The following is a 20,961-nucleotide window of genomic DNA, read 5'->3' on the forward strand; positions in this document are numbered from 1 at the left end:
TATATATAAGTTCCTTACTATAATGAGAAAAGTAAATAAAAAGTACCAGCTATCCATGGTATTGTATCCTGTTAGCCATTTTCAGGCCATGACCAATCTGTCTGTAGATGACTCGTTAACTGATCGTCAATCCTGCCCCTTCTCGTGAATCATCAAGTCGCATTAACATAGATAGGGCGAACTATCAGCCGAAATAGTTTTTTTCGAGTGAACGAATTAAACTGCGAGCAAAAAGCTAACAGCGCCCAACAAGTGTCGTCAACCCTGATTGCGTTCTACGTTTGCGTGCTGCATCGGCTTCTTATTAGCGTCCACCCCCTAAAGCCCGGGAACGGGAGGTATGAGGGAGCCAATGAAGGCGAAACTACTACTGCGGCCATTTCAGGTTCTGTGTACCTCGGCTTCTGCCTTGAAGTCAAAAGCACGCGTTTGCTTAACGCGTCCCAAAGGAGCACTTTTACTGTGCCCTGTATGATCACGCTCCTGGCAATGGTGGACTGAACTCAAGAATTGAGGGCGTTGGTGTTGTTGTTGTTGTTGTATGTGTACCAACTATGCGCTGTGAAGGTCTAGCGTCATACCGGTGGTAGTAGAAAAGAATATTATTGTTTTTATTACCATGCGGTCCAAGTAATAGTGGCCTAAACTAGAGCGTCCCCTATTAACCAGTCAATTTTCAAGGGACATCGCGCCGCTGCTTTAAAAGCAGGTTTATGCTAACGAATATGAAGGGGGCTGTAATGACGAAGCAGTGTTTGGCTTTCTAAAGAGATTAAATGCAAGAGATCCGACTTTTTAAGAGATTCGTATTCTCAGAAGGATACGATGCCAGCGCGCACCTAAGTGACAGCTAAGTGAAGCCAGCTGAAGTTACACCAAGTCATTAACTGACGCATAAGTTCTACGTACGGACACATGCATTGCCTTGAAAACGTTTAAAATAATATGTATATTTATATATAATAAAATCACTTGTAATCCAGCATAGATTCGTTTGATGTTAAGTAAGGAATATGGCGAACCCTTGACAGTTTTAGTAAAACTTCACGCGTACAATGGCACTATGGTTACAATTTCCGTTTCGGCTCCAATGCTTCCGTTATTCGGTCCATCGCTGTGAAATTTTATTCAACGTGCGTTGTGTGCGTACGTACCCTCCTACAATCCTCGCGTTCCCTCGTGAATTCCCAGATCTTCCTAAGCCATCAAAGTGCTTTCACGCTGCGGTGCTGTCCCGTTTGACAAGTCGCGATACTTTTAAATCAGTAAATACTAGAACTGTTGGTAAACGTTGAATCATCCACCTGTATCCGGTCGGTCGTTTGACTTCTTGTCTCTACGATCCCTCTACTTCGTCTCTCTACTTATGCTTAGTTTCGACCTAGGGAAAAATAGCTAATAACTCTGCGTTGCTCATCCACTTTTGATTAGAAATGTTACCTAGAAGAGCTTTCGAGAATAGTCACCGTAAAACAGGTAAAGGTAGAATCAGGCGTTTGAATTCGAAAAGTTCGACGTGCGGTGAGAACAGAAAATACATGCACGTTACGATATATTGTTCTGGGCTACTGCTTTTCCTACATTCGACCGTTCCATTTTGCACTTTCATCATAACCGCCAAAAGTCTTTTGCTTTCCCTGCAATGTTAAATCGCTTGTTGTTCTTTCCATATACCCCCCCCCCCCCCCCCTGCGTCATGAGATAGTAACGTATGCCAGCAGGACTTGGTTGCTAGACAAAGATCCTGTAAACTATCCATACGGTTGCTGAAAAGTTACTAGCCTTGTTCTACAAACGTATTTCCATTTAGCAAATGGCTGTAGCGCCCTTTCTCACCAATTCGTTCTTTTCGATGCAAGTTCTCATGCAATATAACAGCCGGTGATAGTTTCAGCTTCTGCACCTTGAAAAAAAATGGGCGGATGTCCTCTCAGTAAAACTCAGCTAGAGTCCAGAAAACATTACACATAGGGGTAAAGAAAAACAACCAGAGAGCTGTATAGGACGTGTATCATAGGGTTTTACTGCATCTATAGGAGAACCCCGTTTTTCTTTGTAGGTCGACCTCCACTTGAACTTAATTCAACTAAGTGTAAGCACAGCCTAACCATAAAAGCCAGTGAAAATTTAAAGGCAGGAGCTGAAGTCGTCGAGATGAGAAAAATATAATTAGACATCCTTTGCAAAAAATCTTTTACGATCATATCTTTCGCTCCGCCTACAACACTGATTTATTGAACTCTTTATATTCGGTTTATGTTTCTGTCGTAGAAACGTCACAAGTGACGTCCTTCTAAGAATAGAAAACTCCTATTCAGACGCCAGTAAATTCCCTGGGTTTCATATCTGGGCAGATAGCGATCGCCCAAATGAAAATATCAAAAGTGCCTTTCATTAATTTTTGTTCGGAAATCCAGCCGGTTGTTCACCGTCAACACATTCTTCTTCGATTTGCCACCGTAAAGCTTCGGTTCTTTCAGATCTTCAGCCTGGTCTCTATTTTAAGAGGCGCCTATTCTCGGCATCTACGCAAAATTCGGCCGGCGTTTGTTGCTCCTGTAGACGCCGACTCACACTGACCCCAAGCGGAAAAATATAATCGAATGAAACATAAATAAGAGAATAAGTTATACTCGTAGCTCTGCACTGTTGCAGCGCGCTGTTCCGCTGTCCTTGGAAAGCGTCAAGCAAAAGTAACTGGAGCCGTAGGGTAAGAAAGCAAAGGATCGGTCGAACCTGTTTTCTAGCGGCAGTTTCGAGCGAGTGTTAAGGTGCCTCGGCAGGAATCTTGAACCTTAGGATCGGCGTATTACATAGTACAGGAGAAAATGAGAAGGCTGATAGTCAATAGTGATATGAGACAAGCCTAGATTTATTTCGATAACTTCGAAAGCTTTCTGGCTGATTAAGTAACAGCGTATTTGTACGCTGAGGCCAACTACGAGGATGGTTGGTCTGATCCATCAAAAGTAGGCATAAGGCGGCAGCATTAAAAAAAGCAATTTATACGCGTCGTTTACTGGGTGCGTATTTAAACGTACCGATAAATTATCTTTTGGACGTCTCCGCCATATTCTGTTTACATTTTTTTTTGGCATTTATTGCTTTTTATTTCTTTGCTAGGGGATAGAAGGGGCCTAAGACAATGGAACAGGTCAATTGCCTACTTACGTTTAGTTTTATGCGGAGTAGTATCTCCGGTTCAAATACAAGGTACTTACCAATCAGTAGCAGTCTCAGATACTACAATTCGGTCTCACTAAAGATTCTGTAACACAAATTGGGTATGTTGCCTTATGCATCGATTTCAATGGTCAGGAAACGTCATGTACATTAGCTCGTAGTCAAAAGTGATTCAGCTACATAGAAATGGCAAATAAATTAAAAGCAGCCTATTGTAAATATAGTAGAGCGATTCTAACGGGATAAATTAGCTCTAAATATGTAGTATTACACTGTTGCAACTACTCGACTACTTCAATTTGCCTTCATTGTCCGTAAAAGAGTAACACATAAAACGTATGGTTTTACTTAGTTGGGTACATGCGCCTGTCTTTATAACTGTGCGGCACTGTTCCATCGATCTTCTGTCTCTTTTCTAATCGCACCTGTCCTCGTATGCCCTTTGTTTCTACAACGGATCATTGCCTTAGTTTCAATAATTTTCTTAGAGGCGCGACCGTTGCTATTTTCTTGTCCTAAGCTCATCCCTGTTTTTGCCGTACTCTCTACTCCTGCATACTATGCATGTACATGCAAGCAATCCCGCTATCACGAACCAACAGTAGAACAAGCATGCTTTTATGTCAAAGACTGACTAGACATTTTTCATGATGTACGATCTTTATTTCTCTATCGACCCGTCCCGGCGTTCCTACGCTGCTGTTTGGCATGTTTTTCTTTCCGCGCTACGCACTATCGGCGAACTCGTTGCGCGTTTGTTTAACCTATGAATCGATCGAAAGGTAGCATAGTCGTCTCAGGAACTGGAAAGAAGTGTTGAACAGAGTCGGTAAACGCTACTGCACTGAATAGGTATAAATAAGCACCCAGTGTACAAACTATACGTGCGCCACTGCTCCGAACGTGAAAGCTTCTGGTGTGCATCTTGTGGTTACAGTAGGGGTTACATTCGAAGCACACAATGGGGTATGTGCGTGACCCCTTGTTGGCGAACTAGCAAGACGAGGGGCAATTATATTGATTGCAGTACAACGCAAGAGGCTGGTGGCACTTTATTCAGTTCATTAGTTTAACATAACAGCGTTTCTAGCGTTTCTAGACTGTAAGCTACCTTTTCCCGGTGATTTTCGAAGGCTGAAAAAGCTACTAAAAACGATAAAAAAGAAACGATAGTCGCACTCGCTATTTGTTAATACTATGCACAAGAAGAACACGGCCTTAATCGGCCGAAAAAAGCGTTGACTAGATCTAGGAAAAATGTATGCGTGAAGTCATTCCAGTAATTACGTTAAGTTTAGCATTCTAACAGTTCGCAGAAACAGCAGAGTTAAACAACAGAAAGCCCGTATGTTTCAAATAAGATAGATCATCATTGAACAACACCCGGACCTGTTCTCTATAATCTAATTAGTAGACTTCTAGATCTCAGCAAATTTCATAAATGTATTTATATATAACTCAATCTATGTTTTTGTTAACCGATGTTTTTGGTAATAGTAACGACACTTTGGCCATTTACTCATTTATCTACGAATTGAATTTTAGCATTATATCCATTATCACTGATGGTATAGCAACAATTCTCGAAGGACCAAAATGCATAGGACCCATTTATTTAACGTGGCGTCTCATCAATTCATTCAGGTAACGTTCTTTACATGTATCAGCACCAATAGATATCTGACCATTTATATGTACGCCTCTATATATTAAACTTACTTCTGTTTATTAATTTCCATCAATTGAAACACTGCTCGCCCCTCAGTAGATCTGTCCAGATTATAAATTACCACACACATAAAATATAAATAATTGTTGCTATAGCGATGAGGCATCGCCTTGATTTACAATAGTTTCATCAATCAGATCTAAGTTTTGAGCGATGATTGATACCGTAGCGTCGTTCACGGCCGCTCCGCCTCAACCCTATGTTCGTCCCAGTTCCCAGTCCCTTTGCGACGGTCTTTTGCGTGCGTAATTAACCTGCATTGTTTTATTTTCTTCAAGCTACAGAGGATAATGATACGGTGGTATCGTTTCTTGAGTAGAGGCGAATGTCTGCGCGGTATCGTCTGCTGGTGCTTTTTTTGCAAGAAACAAATTCAAATACTCGGAGATCAGACAGTGCCATTGATCCGCTAATACATACAGCAATTTTCCTGGATCGCCATTGATTTAACTCCAGTACCATGCCGAAATCCCGATGTTAGAACTTCCCCGTGTGTCATGGAAGCTGTTTGGCCAGGCAAAATCTTTTTTCAGCCAATTTTCGAAAGCTCAGTTTGATCTGATGACGATTATAATGTTAATTATGCAGACTGATTCAAACATCGTTTGGATCTTCCCGTTCTCATCACCGCTCACCAGTAATCGTCAACCACAGAGTAAGTCAATATAGAGAAAATACGCTTTTCTTTTATACGGCTGCCGCTCAAAAAAAAACGCCACAGATAATGCGGCCCAACGTTTCGGTAGAAATGGAATAGGTCAGTTTCGTTACACACATTCAAATATACCATCCAGTTCATCCTGTCACTGAGTCTAAGGACCAAAAATTGGTCTGCCGGTAATATCGGCCGTCTGTGTTGACAAGCTGATGCGTCAAAAACGATTCAATGAATGATCTCTCTCTATTTCACCATATGGTCGTGGTGCTCATCAGTCTATCTGACAGTTTTCAACGGTCGTGTTTTGTTTGCAAGCGTTTAATAGGCGTATATTGGAAAAATATATGTGGTAGAAAATACACTGATATCGCGTCAACAGCGCCAACGCGTCCGCTAAGGCTGACGCTGAACAGAGAACGTTAAAGGAAACTGCCAAAGTTCATAAAACTTTAACATAACTATATATATATACACGTCATTTGCGGACAGCTGCCTTCTCAAGTTGGTCCAGCCCAAAAAGCGAGGCCAAATCCCGTGGGTTTCTATACATAATTGACCATTGGGCTGATAAAACTACAAAATAACGCATATCGTATTTAATAGCTATCTGTATGGAACAAATAAGGCGTTCACCATACACACAGCAAAACACTATTAAAATGGACGCCCGTTATACAACAGAAACGACCTCGGACGGCAATATTGTTCATAATGAGGAACAATTTTCTACTGAGCTAAGTTAAATAGTGGTTTATGGAATTAATGAAGTTGTACAATATGAGGTAAAACAAACTGCTCAGAGTACAAACTGGTCCAACAAGTTTGTACCTTTTCTAGTAAGATACATTCAGCACACAATTATATATCAAGCGTTCATAATTCTATGTCCTGAATGATCTACAGGGTTATTATTGATAGCTTTGGAGGTTTCGCTACGCTTAAGGACCTAGCAAACGCTGTACGATTGATAGAATCGAGAGGTCATCGAGGGGCAGACCTGTTTTTTGTGTGGACACATAGGTGCTCCGACCGGTTTCAAGATTATTAGCACTGCAGTCCTGACGTTAAGATGAGCGTGGACAATTGAATATGATTGCCCTTGATACTAAAAGAACAGGAGTTTCGATTACATTAGTTAGTATGAAATTTCTCATACTGTTTCAAGCAATCATGCTTTTCAACTATATATTCAGAAACGTTTAGTAAACTTAGCCCTCCCAAGGGCAGAGACCTATTCTCCGACCTTTAAGCAAAGTTTACCTTGCTTTGCCAAAGAGCTAACGAAAAAGCCAACGATTCCTAGCTATCGTCTCATATCACATTTGATTTTTGGATTCGGACGAAGCGCCAAATTCACGATCATCGAAGGCGACGATATATATATATACTGAAAGTGAAGATCCGTTGACAGCCTTCGTAATGAACGGCCTGATGCGAAACGATGGACCTTCTTACAACAAAACATTACAGTTAATAGGAAGGCAACAGGCGACAAGAAGATCGTCATTCGATGTTCTCTCGACTTCAATCATCAGGCTGGTGCAAAACTCTTGTAGCGTATTCGGTACGTGTGAATCTATAGGTTTTGTTATACGATCATTTTGATTACTATGTATTTTATGGATGACGTGTGTCTGTGTGCATGCATAATAGCAGTCTGTGCGATTTTTATATCATTTTTGCACTAGCCAGCGTGCCTACAGGATATACAATTGTACATAAAATTGTCATTTAGTAAGTACTGAGCTTTCGAACTCCGCTGTGACCTACAACATGACATTTGTTTTATCATTAAATTTAAAACGTTCAAAAAACGTTAGACACATAAACACAGAGTGTCCTTTCCAGCCACTCAGGAGGTTTCTTGATGAAATATCCTTTCGTTCCTCTATTTAGTATTGCTTGTATTGTCATTAATCGCACGGTCGTTTGTCTGCTTTTACTAGTTACGTATTGGCAATATGAAACATACGTTTGATCATGATCCATTTCTCTGCATTGAACTGAAAGTAACTCGTAGGTTGATATTTCTTTTCCCATCAATTCAAAATGTATGTTAGAGCTTTATTGCATCCGCTCGATCGGCTTGCGTCGAAAGATTAGCCGCGCCAAAAAAATCTATGTATCAAACGTTCGGTTACGAAGCGGCAATCGCTCGTTAAGTTATCGTTAAGTTTTACTCATTTTCAATTTTATCTCGTCTGATTAATGCTACCTGTCGTACATATTTCATAGGCAGCTTCTCCGCAGCGGTGCGTCACTGCCTCCTGGTCGCTATCTAGACGCTTATTTTTTTTTTCTTTGTAATATTAAACGATCACTAATAATCTCCGATTTGTAATGGGGAAAAAATAAGAGTTACCGGCTCAGCCGTATAGAAACATATATCTTATTTTGTACGCTCAATAGGCGATAATTGAAAACAATTATAATTATTTAGTTTATAAGGACTAAAACGTCGCCATAAGCACGCAGTGGCTACGTGCTACACGATAATAATCGTCGAAATTAAAGTTGTTTGCCAGCGCTCGCTCATGTATCAAACTGAAGTGTCGCTTCAATATTGCATCAATAGGATTTGTTAATTAACAATCACTTTGTCACTTATGGTCTGGGTAGGCCAGCAGGAGCCCGAGGCTATGCGCACCCCCCTTTGTCTAGTCGCGTATCGATCTGCTATTAGCAGGCGTTTACGCTAGCGCTTCCTCGGCGCTATGTTGGGTCGTATCGGAAAAACGCTCCCTTCCAAAGCTACGGCCATACTCAGAAATGTTATCGTCATGGCAACCTTCCACCGACTCTCTATCCGCTCGTTTGCTTCTCATTCTTTAGTACCATCTTGCGCATTTGAACTTCCACTCTGTTCACAGAAGTCGCAATGCTATCTACTTATTAGGGCTGTGTAATCTATAACGAACATAAGTAGTCTTAAATCGAATAGCTACTCTTCACTTAGCGACTGGCCGACGATTGTTGTTGGCGCTGCAAGGAACTATTTCCGATGGGGATTGTTCAAAGATCCCCCAAGAATTTTTTTATCTCAATATGTAAGCTCTGCCTTTTGTGGACTCAACAGTGTGTCCGTATGTTTATCTGTGGTATTGCTCTCAATATCACTGGATGGGTCTCTAGAAGAGTCATACAGAAGAGAGCGATCCACTCTGATTCGGTTGACCCTGATCGTACACCCCGTGGCGGATTGCTGAGGAGATTTCGCCCACGCTGGCGCCTGCCGCTTCCCGCTGTCGGCGACTATTGTTGGTCACATAAATAGGCGATTCACTTTGATTTCGTTCACAATGGATCGGGTCGCTTTCTTTTCGTTTTCCACAGTGGCGTACAGCATTTTTGCCTGAACTGGACGGACTGACCACCCCTCGAAGACTCCAGTCCTCTTCTCCAGTTGTTCCCAAGTCCGCTTTAAATAGGGACGTTGCTGCTGCTAGCAACACCCGTTCTTCGTTTTGTCGGGCGGCGAGTAGCGATAATAGATAGTAGAATGAACGCCGCTTAGCGATAAAATCGAATGGCAGTGGGCGGTACCGGAAAGCTGCTGGCAGTCAGAGGAGCAACATGAGCTTAAATGTTCTTCTGTGGAATACCATTTTTGAAGCGATACTAGTTTCCGTCATTGGGAAAAGCTATTTTGCGCGAACGGAGCTCTTGGACAGCCACCGCGCACAGTGAACGAGAATAGGCTAATGGACGACCCGAATCGTTAGGACCGTGTCATAGCTTGATGCTTTGCACTATATATGAAACCCAGCATAGGAAGGCTGGCTCAGCTGTCCACTTGTTTCTCCGTTCTTTCAGCCCATAGTCATTCAGTAGTTATCTCGGTGGAATATCACTCTATCTACGAGTCCGTCCGTTGGAGCATCAGTTTCGTGGGGCCACTCAGAACAGCGGTTTTCAGGGCAATGCGTAGGGCGCATATATGGAAGGGGGATAATATCTCCTCATTGTCGTTATGCCAAAAGATGGACGTCAATGAGCTTCATTCACGCTAGATCCATCGCCTATGGTGGCACGACTTCATCGAGGAAGCCAGTTGAATGCGATACTTATTTTGCAATGGTGGAAAAACGTCTTGGACCCGAAGAAAGCGTGGACGAAGATATTTATAATGATTGGAGGTGAATGGATGACCACCTACATTTTACTGTTGTGCGACGAGCCGCTTGAGATGATTTAAGCTCTGAAGAACAGAGAATGCCTTAGTTACATGCCCTTTACGGAATCTTCTGAGAAGTCCTCTGTTATGACAATTGTCAATGATGAAGAAAAATCTTACATAAGTACACTGCAAATTAGCAAGAAAACAAACTGTTAACGTAGTTACTATTAGTTCACTGATAATTTCAGTTACATTTCTGACATTAAACGTTGCATACTAAAATGCATGTAGAATAGAAACTATATAATATTTTCACAAGGACGTTAAGGTCCTAATTGCTTTAAGGTGTATGCGCCTGCGGTCTCTATTGGTATCTATTGGCGATTGCATAAAACTACTAATTTTTTTCGTAAAATAGTTTGCTAGACTAACGCGTTACTTGCAGCATTTACTTATTGCTTCCTATTGACACGACTCAATAATGTTCCCATTGCAGATTTAATGTGTCGCCAGCCATTACCCCCCAGTTAATTTTTTCATGGCCTTACGGCGACTATGCCCTATTGCTGTAGAATAGGTTTGGAGCGCTATAATCAATGACGGAGCGATCGCGATGGGTAAAAACTTCAAAGCCAGTGCGCTTGTTTATAAAAACAACAGGAAAAACGTTTAGTATTGCGTGGCCTGCTAGCTGACACCGGTGATCATTGCGCATTCCTCCTTTAAAGCTCGGACGTTTCCCAACGTAAGAAAGTTGTCTTTCACATATCGCTCGAAACGAAGCCATTACTTACCGTGAAAACGGCATCCACTCGCCCACGAAAAACTACCTACCAACATTAGCAAATCTTCGGCTTAGACCGATTAGCTGTCAACCGAACCCATACCACAGAAGAGCTGTGCGGGCTATGCAGAAAATAAACGCAAAGGGCCAACTTTAAGGAAGTCTTTTTTTTTTATAGCTTCGTATTACTACATCCCGCTTTTGACGGTGACTTACTTTAATTCACCAGCCGGAAATAGAAGAAACACACGAGCTCACCCTATACGCGTTGCCTTGGTCGCTTTAAATCACTCCACTAGCGGCTTGAATTTCCTTAGCAAAGTGGCAAGAGAGACGCCGCTATTACACTGTGGTAGCTGACGAGAGCCAGCTTCATCTGTGACGGAGACAAGGCTATAGCTAAGCGCAGCTACTAGCGTCGCCAGTCTATTTCGGTTGCGTCACAGCCATGTACCCGTTGTAAGGTTGAATGAACAGGGAAGGATATAGGCTTATAGCGTTGGTTACGCCGGCACCTTGGAGGAACAGCGGCGTAGAAGCCGTTAGTCGCGGTTATTTAACTCCCAAGCGAATGGAGTTCAAAGCCGGAGATCAGGACTGAGCTCTACACCAACGAGAAGATAAATGAGGTCAAATTGTACCAATCTGAGCGTCGGGAACTGTTCTTCCATTTGACACCACTACGGCTGTCTGTCGCCCGCTTCGCCTCTGTACGTCCGGGTTACCCCAACTTTGCTCATACCCCTTCAGACAATGGTGGCGCCATAGGGATAGCGACGGTGGCGATCGTCTGGCAGGAAGCGCGACACCAATACAGATCGACAGGCAGTGATATGAATAAAGGGTTCGGACCCATCAAGTCCCTCGGGCGACGAGTCGCTATCAACAAAATCCAATGGCAAAAAAAGATCGAGCCAACCCGCAGAAAAACCTACAGGAAAAGCGGATTGAATGCCAAGGCTAAGGCTAAAATAGGCACCAGTACGGGCGAAGATGTCTCCCGCGTTGCTCATCGATGCGAGAGTTAATGCAGACGAGATGAAAGCTTTCTGGTCCATCCTTTTTTACTGAAGCGATAGATGAGGCAACTTGTACACGTGAAATTTCGCGAATTCTACGGTGTCACCTCACCGTATTCTTGCCATTATTCTTTTATCATTAGAAATGGTCCTTGGTGGTCGTCTAGTAAATCCACCTTTGACTCGTATCGAGCAGACGCTTCACCGCGAACGGCAGAGATAGGAAAAAGCGATCGAATTTGGGGTCAGCGTTGGTTAATCTTCTGCGCCTTCAGATTAGGATTTGGATAGGTTCAGCTGAACGAACAATGCGGTGTGGGCCTCAAAAATAGTCCTACGTGCCTGGAATATCGAACTTACGTCTCTGACATTGAAAGCACAATGCCGACCACTGGCCTCATACGAAGGTTCACTGAGAAATGGAGAAGCACTCAATACCCGTACGTTAACCAGCGTTGTTGGTTATTCTATTGAACCTTCCCAATGTCGCCTGTTTCTTAACTTGCGACAGTTTATGCCTTTTAACCTGAATTCTCCAATTAGTGCAAGCTACTTTCGACCATGAACACGATAGCAGAATATTGTGCACCAGACCATACTTTTTTGCTATTTCTGGTCGTTTTTTAGTTTGTCTTCAAATCGTTACGATTACGGCTTTCTACGATGACAGGCAATCGTTGTGTGTACGTATCACAGGAAACCAGGTAAAAGGTCCAAATGTATGCAATTATCCTAATCATAGCCCGGTATGTTTCCGCCTGTTAGCGACAGCCTTTTAGTGCTTTTTTTAGATTTTTTTTTTGCCTCCAACTGCCATCGAGTCATTCTGACTCACTTTATGCTCAAATACTCGTTGAACCAAGTCACAGATTTCTACAAGCATTTTTTTTGGTAACAGAAAAAGCAATTAGCCCGCCGTCGTTGCTTTGCTCCTTTACGGCCGTTGACGCTGGAGTGCCATGAAAAGCAACCACAGCAGCCAATCTTCTCTTATCCTGCTCGATTTAGCCGCCGGCGATTCATGCGTCTGTTCCTGTAGATATCAGGCGCTTACCGCTTTAAAATTACCATACAAAAAGGCTACAGAGGACACAGGATTTGTCTTGCCAACCTTGCGCTTTCAGCAACCGAAGCGACTTACGTTTCGTGCCTCCATTTTTTCCCTCTCACATCGTTATTGCAAAATGGGCGACCATTATCGGGCCGTTAATGTGTTCTCATGTATGGCCTGCAGGCGGTATGTGCCCTGTCGGTGCCTACCGATCCACGTCTGTATATGCATCTATTTGTGTGTGCCTTGGGAGCGATTTGATGTCATCGCCGAACCATCAACGGCGTTGCTGTCTTCGTTGGCCTTCACTATTGCAGACCTCACTTTTTTGACAGCATGAACCCAGAAGGGACAGAGGGCGATATGAAAGGCGGACAAGGATCAGAACTTTATTATCTCGTTTCGCTATACGTAGTCTCGCTGTTGACATCATCGTGCAAGTACGCTGCAGTTTCCTTGTTGTAGGATACGCTTACGCCTTCGGAAACCTTCAGTTGGATGAGCGACGAGATCCTCGAGGCGAAAAGAAGCAGCCGTTGCCCTTCCACTTTCTTGCTTCGTCTTGCCCTAATTCATTCCTCGCCCCCGCTATTGCCACTTCCAACAGTGTTCGACATGCGAAAAATGTCGTTTACATCAGATCCCGGCTCAGTTTTTTTGTCGCTCCTTCTCGTGCAGCGCTTCCTTCCACTAGTAAACACTATAAACATAACAATGTCGACGCATGCGTTCACATTCAGTTACACACCCAGTCACCGCTTTAGATCTAATATCGTGCTTTATTCTCTCCGTTAGCGGTTCCTGATGAGCCAAAAACTCCTTGAGCTCAGGTTAGCGAGCATACGTACATTATACTTAGCATACTGCTTTCTGGCTCTCCTGTTTAGCAACCCCTATTTTGCATTCAGTTTTATAGGAACTGTATTGAGATCCAGGACATTTGGCGGGTGATAGTAAAACGGAAAATACCCTTGCAGCACTAGGAAGAACTTCGAAGCCTGAAACTTCCGAACCCTTAAAGCATCTGGCTCGGCCAATGACCTAAACACAAAAGACAGCAAATCGAGCGTTGTTTCGGAGGCGCAGCAGCGTGGTACATCAACGAAAGCACATGGGTGCCCAACAGCAGGAAATGATGCCAATACCCAAGCATATAGAGAAAAAGAAGAAAAAGAGAGGGGCGAAAAAAAAAAGAAAGAGTTATCGCTTCCTGGAATCTCGTCACCCCCTGCTGTTTTCCTCTTTCCAATAGCTCTCTTGACGAGGGAAGCGCACGCGGTCTGTCGTCTACCGCTCCCCCTCGCCATAAGCTCGTCTCCGTCTAGTTAACGCCAGCTGAACAGGTTAATGGTACGGACGCCGAAAACGCGGCCGATGGGACGTACAGTTAAGAGGCAGTCAAGGGAGATGATCTCTTTCTCCTTGCAAGCAGAACAATTTTACCCATTTTGGGGACCTTTCTGAGTTCAGGTACCTAAGATGGTTTCCCCTCGACGGGATCAGCAATCCCCGCTCGTTTCGTTGAAGAGAACAGGTTGGACTGGCATCCTCGCATGTGTTGGCTCCACCAGCTGTCTGTTCCACAGCCAATATGTGAATCGTGTAAAGCGCGAGTAAGGAACAAAGCCCGACGGGAACTCTGATGTCTGCTGGAGGCATATTTAATGGTCTTTTTTGAACGGTGCTGACGATGGGTTTAGGAAATGCCGACCGTTTAGTTTGTGACGTTATTGCTGAGACGGCTGCGCGAGAGGACTCCGATATCTTTATTTGCCCTCTCTGTCTATAATCCTTGCCATTTTTTGCTAAAACAGATCGTTTAGCGGTCGTCAATGAGAGAGTGCAGCATATGTCCTGCCAACAGTGTTGAGGATGATAGCGTATTTTTGCTTGCAGAACAGCCATTGATCATTCTTAAAGACGGCGTAGCCAGGAGAATGACGATGTCCGTGTTTCATATGTATGTGGAAGTATCGTACAGACATCCTGACAGCCGTAAAATGTTATGATGATGGAGACAATAATCTTAATGTATACAGGGTTCTGTAGTAAAGGTGTAGGATTCGAGAACGTCCGGAACGAATCATTTGATCTCTTCTTGTTTGTCACTTAATTTTTTAGCTGCATATCAGAATCTATCAAAGCTATATGTATCAACTGATCCACCCCAAGCAGCAAAAAAAGGGAACATTTATACGAAGGCTCTGCTCTTTTGTCACCTCAGTGTATTTTGCATTAAATCCCAGTTTGGGGCTTTGGGAAACATCATAAAAATAGCCAAACAATAAAATTAACAATAGTGTTGTCAAAACATTCTTTTTGCGCTCCCGTGTTATTAAATATCTTAGTGCGTCATTATATTACACGCTTCTATTAATAGATAGTCTAGAAGAAATTAAGTCGTTTTAGGTTATACTGTTGCAGCAGAATATGGGCCGAAAAACTCTTACTAAGTCATATTTAATACGCTACGCGTAACACGAAAAAATCAGAACTTTATTTGAAGTCTAACGAACGTATCAGATATATACAGAGCGTATTCGTTTTTTTTCAAAGGGCTGACACTTGGAAGCTTTGTCGTACGCGAGTAATATCCGTATTTAGATCATGTGTCATAAGGTAAAAAAATCAAGTTACCACTTTCTTAAAGTGTTTTGTTTGTGTATAAATATTAAGTCTAAGGTAAAGTAAAAGGAACGTCTTTCCAGGCCGGCCAATAGCGCGACACATCTGTAAAAATTTCTTGAGCACTAAACAAGGTAAGTTGTTTATCCTTCGATTGCTTAGAAGGAAAAAATCAAGTGCGTCACCCGACGCACCTATTCCGTTTAGCAAATACTCATTGGCGTAATAACAATTTCGCTTAAAATACTCGGTCTTGGTCTTGTTTTATATCGCTATTCAATGAATGCTCACATGATGCTAGCATTACCCTGTTCGTATAACATTTATGATGTGACACCATAAGCAACGAACGCATTTATTAGCAGAGAGAATAATATAGTATAGACCCTATAATATAATATGGTATAGAAAATATGATATAGGAAAAAATATAATAGAAAATAGTATAGACCCAAATAATTTAAAAGTTGGATTATGAGGACGCTCTGAGCCGCTTCGTCAGGGAGAGTAAAGGGGCAAACAAGCAACAAGGACCTAGCGGATGAGTTAACCTAGGCTATGTCCGGTTAGGTCTCAAATGATCCTGCAAATGGTCACCCTGAACCTGTTGCATGAAAACAAAGCACAAATCGCTTTCCTATGGGTAATTTTTTTATGATTTCATCCTTATATATGATATAAGAAAAAAAAAAAAATATATATATATATATATATATATTTATTTTTTTTTCGTTTTTTTCACTTTTACATTTAAATTTGTTTTTTTAGTTTATTACACGTGTCTAGATGTGTGCCAGTATTACGACACGACAAAAATGGCGTCCTCCTGCTTCCCTTGGTTACCATCTGCTACGGAATCGACACCGGAATGTATTATCATCGTCTTGGCATATTCAAGTGGACAGTTCGTGACCGTAATTTGCCACCGCCGGTAAATTTAAAAAATGTCGGCGTAAGGCCACTATAACCAAGTACACGTTCTCAGGTTATTTGACTGGGTGTCGAGACAAAATATTGATACCTGGCCTATAATATATTATTTTTTGTGTGATATGATTTTCATTCGTGTATGACATTGAACAAATTGAAAAAATTGATTGAATTTTACAACGCTCACATGTATACAGCTAATTATATATACGTACTAACAGAGCCCCTCAAATTCGCTTTCCCGTCTTCGACGTATGACTTTTTTAGTAAGCCTATTAATAAACCTAGACTATATGCCTATATGTACATATATCATAGATTCCATTAGACATGCTTCTCTTTTATCATACATAAGTCTCCGGGTTCACACGGGTTAGAAAGCCCGCGTTATTACCCGCCGGTTATCCTAAAAAATCTACATACATAATTCATGCTGGTTGATATCCCTAGCTTGCTTATTGTAGCTGACACACAACCTGCTGTCTGGCAAGAGTCCAATGGAAGAAATACCTTAAAAGAAGGCCAGCACCTGTCCTGTGTCCTACCCACCACCGCGAATCACCCTTGAACCTACTGCGGAATACTTTTTTCACCTGTGCTGAATCATTTACAGCGAGTGATATGCTGTTGATTTGGCTGTGTATCGAGACAAAAATATCATTTCCTGACCTTATGCGTGATACCATATTAAAACATAACCCTGCCTATAGTTCAACATTACATTTGACATAATATATAGAGATACAATAGATTATAATTAGGTTTTCATAGACGATCAAGTCGAGCTAGGATTTGATTGGCCGGATCGAACCGCAGATTTTCAGCTAGCCATGTGGCTAGCTGGTTAAAGAAATCGTACGCCGACTCATTCATTCGACAGGAGACCTAAAGCTTACGCACCCAGCTAACTGGGTACTCTCGGCCCAGTTATATCAATGGCAGAGTGTCTTTCTATACATGATCTGTAACGCGAACGGGGCTGGTTACCGCTAGTACGTCGCGTGAGAATCTTCTAGCTACGAATTTAGCAAATTAATGGGTCATAATTAGAGTCGACTAGCATACAAGCATGTCCGCACTATATCATCAATCACAATGTACATCTTGCCCAGTAATTTGTTGCCATGATGTATCTAATACGTGTAAAAGACCACTTTATATATAAGTGGTCTTTTTACAACACGGAACAATACAGATCGTATAGCGACGTATATCATGTTATATATCGCAATGGGTTATATAACTTAGACTGTATGATAGCATTCGAGCTGGTACGGGGTTTTCAGAATAAGAAGATACTACATGCACAATTTGTGGGCGTGTTAAATTCCTTTCTGTACATACATACATACATACATATGTACATAGGTTGACTACGGATGTACCAGAATCAAATAAATGCATTTTTTCGAGCAGGCCTTTGCTCTTGCAATTGGCCTATTTTTTGGCGTCTATATTTTATCAGTGGTGTGTAAAAGTGGCTTCCAGATATATCTCGCATCAATAGAATCTACGTTGCCAGGACAGCAAGTTAATTGGTCCAGTAAAACAGGCTAATCGCAGAAGTAGTGCAAGTCCAACGTTGAACTTTTATGACCTAAAAATTCAAAAGATAAGGCATGCTAATAGATGCATACAGGCACACCACAGTCCACTTGCAATAAAATTTAAAAAAAGGAAGTGGAGGTCTGCTTTCGAGGAGCACGAAAAGAAGTACAAGAGTAAACTTGATTGTGACGGTATGCAAGGCTGCGGTTCCTACAAGGTCCTGTCAAGTGTGCTGGCGTCTTTGCTATCAGGACGTTTAAAAACGAATCGCTGGCCAAATATCTGTAACACAGTACGCTGCAACTAAGACAACCACAGACATCGACAGAGTTTATTTCCAGATCCTCGTCGAAAAGATCTACTGTTTTTCGCTGACCTTGACGGTGACCGTCTCCTCCAGAAAACGGACGCGGCTGTCTATTTTCTAATGGTTTTTTGCGGGTAACACGTTACACACGAATCTCTTCCTGGTTTCGATTTGCGACAATTTCGACATTGATTACGAAATCATCACGCAATCTTCACGCCACTTCTAACGTATAAAGGCCGTTAGCAGAAAACGTCAAGTACCCCGAAACTTTCTAGGCATTCAGTTGATCGCGCCCTCTGTATTTTCCCTTTGGACTAGGCTTTGCATGGAACAGACAAAAATGTACCGAATAAACCAGATTAGTATCCAAAAAAACCATATGGTCTGGCTATGTACGAGTCTAGACATTATCGCGCAAGTAAACTTAGACTGGCCCGTTTTAATCCTGCCGATGGAATTACCCAATAGATGAGATGACAGTTTGAAAACGATCGAACGCAGAAGAGATATTTATAGCATACATTCCTTCCTATCCCCTGATCGACTGCAGTTGTTGAAATACTTGAAACTAACACTATCTGTATATATGTAGCTTTGGACGTTTCCGTAGGAAATGATAGGTACTTTTCCCTACAGCCCTGGGTTCTCTCCGCTTCTGGAAAGAGCCCGGCTGCGGTCATGAACCACGGTACACTGTTCTACAACTCATACCTCGTTTTGTTCTCTACTGTCCTTTGCTTTAGAGGACTCTGCAGCGCAATAAGTAACTCTTCAATGAGTGAGGGCAGCCTTTTCGAGTCGACAGAAACGCTTCTACTTTTTCTTACCAATGGTACGTTGCAATGTCTTTCATGTATGTTGCACACTGCAAGCGTGACGTTTGTGTCACGTTTCAAGCGGGAAAAAGCGGCTAACATGCAGCATTGTTGGCACAACAAAACCAGAACTGGCGAATCGGTAGTTCGTTGTGATACGAACGGGATCGTACCAAAGGGGACCAACCCGCTTCTTCCCCTAATGCTTGGTCTTTTTGAAGAAAATGAGCCGAACAGTACATAGCGCAGGGGAGAGAACGTTGAGCAAACCGTTCATTTGTTCATGTTTTGGGTCCTGCGCGACTGTGAAAACTATGTCTATCTGTCCGTCTGTGCCCTGTGAGTTGAGTGAGCGGGGTGTGGGCCAAAGGAGCGGACGCGATAAGCAATAATAATGGAGCCATTGCGGCTATAACGATTTCTACTAGATAAAAAAGGGGGGTGACAATTTTAGTGACCACTGTAGCAGACGCAGGATTTTGATCGGCTCTTAAGCCTATAACGTGTGTGCACGCGGATGAGCATCTTTACAGGTCAAGTAGGGAGCTAATTGCTTTGGTAACCCCAAAGGCTAAAAAGGACAGCCGTGATGAAATAATTACATGTATCAATTGGTACAGATACTATGGAAATATTGCGCATTTAAAAAGTGAGAAGACTTTCATCAGACGTACAACTGCCGCATGATGCTTGTGTGTTTCCGTGTACAGGGTTTTAATTTGTTATTTCCAAGTAGATCTAGATACACACACCTGAAAATCTTTGAATAGTGCCAGCATTGATTATAATATGTAATTAATTATAATATAATATAAATTACGAGCTCCGTGGTTGTCTTTGATTTTGCAGATTAGAGTGTCTTCATTATAAAATCTAGGTGCGCAAAACTAAATAAAAGTGTTGACATAAACGGAATTATAGGAAAACAAAAATAAGTAGTTTAAATTAATATATATATAGCTAAGTCCTACTGAAAAATGAAAATGGGGCCGGGGGTGGCTGCTTTACATGCGCTCGGGCTGTGCCGTCCTATGACCGATAGTAAAATTTACGACGGCACAGAACTTCTTTGGGTGCCACACTTCAAGATGAAATGACTCAACAGACCCAATAGCCACAAGAACAAGACAGAAGAACCTGCGTACGACTGTATTACACATTTATCGAATCTACCGGAATACTCCCGCAGCAAGCAGACAACCGAGATTTTAACTAGGCCTAAGAATAAAGATCAGCCAGGTTTAATATAACCGTATTAGATCTATGAGAATGTTACGTAGTTGTTCTACATTACGGGGATAGATTGACAGAGGAAATCTGGGCGACCCTATTCGAACATAATTACTGCTGCTATTTAAACGTTGTATAAACCTAGGTAAGTACCTAAGGAGGCTTAACATTGCACAAACAAAACGGGCTTCCGCTTTACAGAGTACTACGCCTCCCCAAAAAGATTGTCCATTAGCGATGTTTTAAAGAATGGCTATGAAGTACTTCCCCGTTGCAGCGAAATCGCCGTAAAGCAAATACGTTGAACTCTATGAATTCTAGCGTAGATTTGCAAGGCAAGTAAAAGAAGTAAGCAGTCATTTTGAAATCAAATATATTGGGTCTTTCAGAAGAAATGGTGATATAGCGACCTCAAATTTCGCAAATATTTTTCATTCAAACTTAGTTCTTTCATACTCGATCGAGCTATACATCATCATTCTAAACGATCTTCTGCCATTTCGATGGCAGCTTACCTATTCCGCTGTTCTTCATAAAGTCATAAAATAGACAATTTTGTGACTTTATGAATTTTATTTTCAAAAATAGACAAAAAAAAAAGAGGCATTACATTCAAACTTTGATCTTAATCTTCGTTATTATAAAGTTGTCGAAGTTTTGACACTGCTAGTTTATGCGAGCCATGTCTGCACCGTTGAGCCGCAAAGTCGAGCGATGTATCATAATAAAAATTATTTATTCCTGTTAACTCATATTGGGCAGAGGTCTTCCATCATCCGTTTCAACTGTTTACAGCAACGGAGGGAGCAGGACTCGCGGAGCACCTGAAGCAGGATATCAATTAGACACCGTAAGCTTTTGCAGCTGTACATGGCTTTAGGGTGATATTTTATCGGCTCAACTATGTTCATCTACCGATACGATCCACTGCGATTATCGTAGAGAACCCGTTAATTCGGTAG

General features: G+C 42.1%; 1 protein-coding gene and 1 long non-coding RNA gene across 3 annotated transcripts in view; one reads left to right on the top strand and one right to left on the bottom strand.

The window, feature by feature from the left end:
- Nucleotides 1-20,961, bottom strand: part of LOC111244616 (uncharacterized) — a 113,614-nt gene that overhangs the window by 88,964 nt on the left and 3,689 nt on the right. The gene's annotated exons all lie outside the window — the stretch shown is intronic.
- Nucleotides 12,499-18,881, top strand: LOC147757923 (uncharacterized). Its single transcript, XR_015321707.1, has 3 exons — nt 12,499-15,300; nt 15,737-15,809; nt 15,935-18,881. It is a non-coding gene; the product is annotated as an uncharacterized LOC147757923 (long non-coding RNA).

This window comes from Varroa destructor, unplaced genomic scaffold (assembly GCF_002443255.2).
Source record: "Varroa destructor unplaced genomic scaffold, Vdes_3.0 BEIS01000002.1, whole genome shotgun sequence".
Lineage (NCBI taxonomy): Eukaryota > Metazoa > Arthropoda > Arachnida > Mesostigmata > Varroidae > Varroa > Varroa destructor.